Raw genomic sequence first — 4079 nt, 5'->3', positions numbered from 1 at the left:
TTCAGTAGTAGCTTTGTAAATAACAGATACTATCTCAGATCTAAAGATATTTTCAATCTGCAATTTGTTTACATAAAAGCAAAGTAAATTGTATTAAATGTTCTTTGAGCTATAACCCAGATAATTAATCTTATCCTGGTCCTCCAGGGACACACAGAGCAGACACCAGCTAATGTCACTCAAGACCTGTTAATAACCAAAGAATTCATTTAAAAGGAAGCCTTTGCCATTTGTCTTGAAAAGCATTTTCCCCCAATCGTGCTTACTATGTATAAAACTATTTGTAATGATATTCGTCTGAAGTTCATCCTTCTTTCATATTGAAAAAAAAAAAGTATGTCTTTACTAGAAAATGAATACTTTCTGCCTTTGCTATTGATGGTTACTTGCTACAATCACCACAGGAAAAACATAATTTTCCTCCAGAATTATCAGCTGAAGGTCAGGAAATAAAACTGTACTTACCCCAAAGCTCTGTCCCCACAAAAACACATTTCCCAATCTTTATTCCACCCATCCCTGCCGCTTTCCTACACCAGGCTCAACTGGCTCTTAGTCCCTATGTAGAGCACTTCTTCACTTCTGTAAAGCCACAGATGTTGGGTTTCATAAGTCCCATCGAGTACTGATGCTGTAGCGTGCAGGGCCATAGAGCCATAGTGTAGTACTGCTACCAGGATGCTTTTATGGTGCACAGTTCCCTGGGAGCTTTGGCTTGATACCTGGTTTTCTGGTGTCCATGGCTGGCTAAACATCTAAAAATACAAGCCTCATCTTTTGTCTGAGACTGGGAAGTGCTACAGCACTTCTGTGATGCTGCAAATGCCTCAGGCCTTTTCTTCAAAAATAGACTTAGTGTCCATTGCTTATGTAACTGAGATAGTATTACGAAATCACTCTAACTAAATCAAGTGAAATCTCCACAGACATGACAATTTGTCAATGGCTTTGAATAGAATGTTAAAACTCTACTATAGAAGACTGGGTTGGGTTGAAGACAGTAACATGAAACTTCCTTGCTGGTGGTGGGTCCAATGTCCCACTGCTCAGTGATTAGAACAGTCAGAGGCAAAGAGGGAAGTTTGGGATGGTGGCAAGAGAACCCACAATTCTTGGTGGCAAGGGGATTCGAATTTGGAGAGGAGGAGTTCAATGAGTTAAAACAAAACAAAACAACTTTATGGAAACTTATACTATGTTCTGGCTGAGAGAATGATAATAAAATTCTGAGAGTGAAATCTATATTTTATATGGCATCCTAACCAATGTTTAAAATATTACTAGTATGAGTAATATACATAAAGTAGTAACTTGGACTTTCTCATTATTCTGTTGTAGTAGTATTTTGTGTAGAGCATGTTAATGCTGCATACAAGTTTTGTTGAACAAGAGAATATATCCCTTAAATCAGTGGTTCTCAACCTTCCTAATGCCACGACCCTTTAATACAGTTCCTCATGTTGTGGTGACCCCCAATGTCATTGTTACAAATTGAACATGATTAAAGCGTAGTGATTAATCACAAAAACAATATTTAATTATATGTGTTTTCTGATGGTCTTAGGCGACCCCTGTGAAAGGGTCGTTTTACCCCCACAGGGGTTGTGACCCACAGGTTGAGAACCGCTGCCTTAAATAATGACAGCTATTATTTTATTCTTGATCCATAAGCCATGCTTTTCTTTCATTTATCATTAATTTGATAACAATCTTGGGTGATATCTATATGACAACAGAGAGCCAATCAGTTCACTTAATTAATCTAAACAATTTGAATTCAGTGGGAAATTAGACCTGTTATTTGACTGAGTCCAATTCAAAACAGTATTTATGTGCCTGGGTATGTAGAAACCAAAAACAATTTGTAGCTCATCCTAACATTTTGCTACTACTATTAGGCTAAAATACATTTCAAGCAAGACAAATTGCTGCCCCAAGGTGAAATGATCTGAAATAGTTATATAGTGAATTGAATTTTTAAGTGGCAGTGCTTGCTATTTTTCTAAGCAATGATACTTTATTTCAATAACTTTAAGCAGAAAAAGTACTCAGAAAATTAAAGTTGAAGTCTGGCTTTTCGGAATCTCTCTGAAGGACTTCCTAAAAATTCCTTTGCCAATGTTAGATTAAAAATGAAATGCTTCCATTAACTAACCTTGTGGAGATAATAAATGGATGAACTCATAATGACCAATTGTAAACTGAAAATACTCAGTGAGCAGAAAAGCTGAACTAGGAAAACCTCTGCACATTTATATATTAGATGGAAAATTCTTTTAATCGCTCCAATTACCAAGGGTTTGCAGTATACTAAGTAGCTTTAATGTCTTAAAATGCTCAGATACTTTCATATGAGCTTGTGCTCTAATGTAAATCTTCTCCCTTCTTAGTCTTCCTCTTTTTCTCAGTATCCCGTTACTTAGGGCAAAACCTAGAACTAATTGTGTATTTTCTCCCCCGCCCCTGTTAACTAAAATATGTGAGTCATGAATCTTTCTTCCCTTTTCTTTCTAACAGCACATTAAGCCCAGATTGCCTCCCTACCTCACTCTATCCAGCTGCAACAGCTAAAGTCTTGATTTTCCTACCTCAGTCTCAGCTTCTATTCATCCATTTTTTGCATAGCTGCCAAAATCATCTTTCTAAAACACAGCTCTCACTATGTGGCAGCTTTTATATCAAACCGCTGCAGGCTCACCTTTGCCATTTATTAATATTGCTGTTTTCCAACTTCCTAATCTCTCTCCAATGTCTTGACTTAGCTTTTACATAAAAAGATTTGGTTCAGAGTTCTTGAAAGTGGCCGTGTAGGCAAATGTGGTACTTGAATCCTCCCACAACCATATCAAAATTACAACTAAACTACTGAACACCCATTATTCAGAACCGCCTGAAATCTAGCTGAAAGGATGTCATACAACTAAGGCCATAAAGAAGCAGCCAATTGAGACTGACAGGAGGGGCGGAGACATGGAACCAACTGGTCCCACACCCGTGCAGGAGGCAACTGATCAATGATTCTCTCTCATCATTGATTTTTTCTATCTCTCTCTCCCTCTCCCTTCCTCTCTGAAATCAATAAAAACATATTTTAAAAAAAAGTCACAGTGACCTACCTAAGCATGCTCTGAACTACTATTCATTGAATAAATGAAAAATAAAGAAATGACTCAATTATTTTGAAATCTTAAATTATACATAGTTATGCAATATCTATTTTGATTTTGATTAATTAACTGTGAATTTATTCTACTCTAGTATAGATTAGAACACTGAATTCTCTGTGCATTTTCCACATATGATATTTAGGAATGAAGGTCAGTTCCATGCCCTGTTTTTTTAACTGAGTCCTTTATTGAGGATATATAAAATTATTAAATAATAATAACTGACATGTCTTGGGTGATTAGCATGTGACCAGCACTTTGCTAAATGTTTTGAAATGTGTTATCTCATTTACCCTCCACATCATCTTATGCATAGGAACTATTATCACCTACTTTTACATAGATGAGGAAATTGAAGCTTCAAGAGATTAAGCCCTAGCCGGTTTTGCTCAGTGGATAGTGTCGACCTGCAGACTCAAGGATCCCAGGTTCCATTCCAGTCAAGGGCACATGCCCAGGATGTGGGATCAATCCCCAGTGGGGAGCATGCAGGAGGCAGCCAATCAATGATTTTCTCTCATCACTGATGTTTCTATCTTTCTCTCCCTCTTCCTTCCTCCCTGAAATTAATAAAAATATATTTTAAAAAAGTGTTTGGAGCTGGGACTGAAATCCAAGGAGGCCTCCTCAAGAGTCTAGATTTAACAACCACACTGAAGAGCTTTGGCTTGCTACTTACGTTTCTTAGAAAATGAGGCCCTTGTCTATCAACTATTTTTTTAAGTATGTTTTTTATATAGATTTTTTAAGAAAGAGAGAGGGAGAGAGAAACATGAATGAGAGAGAACCATTGATCAGCTGCCTCCTGAACACCCCCTACTGGGGTTGAAGCCCACAACCCGGGCATGTGCCCTGACCAGGAATCAAACTAGCAACCTCTTAGTGCACAGGACGATGCTCATCTAACTGAGC

The sequence above is a fragment of the Myotis yumanensis genome, unplaced genomic scaffold (assembly GCF_028538775.1).
Source record: "Myotis yumanensis isolate MYYU_CA2020_CCGP unplaced genomic scaffold, mMyoYum1.0.hap1 SCAF_4, whole genome shotgun sequence".
NCBI classification, from domain to species: domain Eukaryota; kingdom Metazoa; phylum Chordata; class Mammalia; order Chiroptera; family Vespertilionidae; genus Myotis; species Myotis yumanensis.
This window is presented reverse-complemented; position numbering follows the sequence as displayed.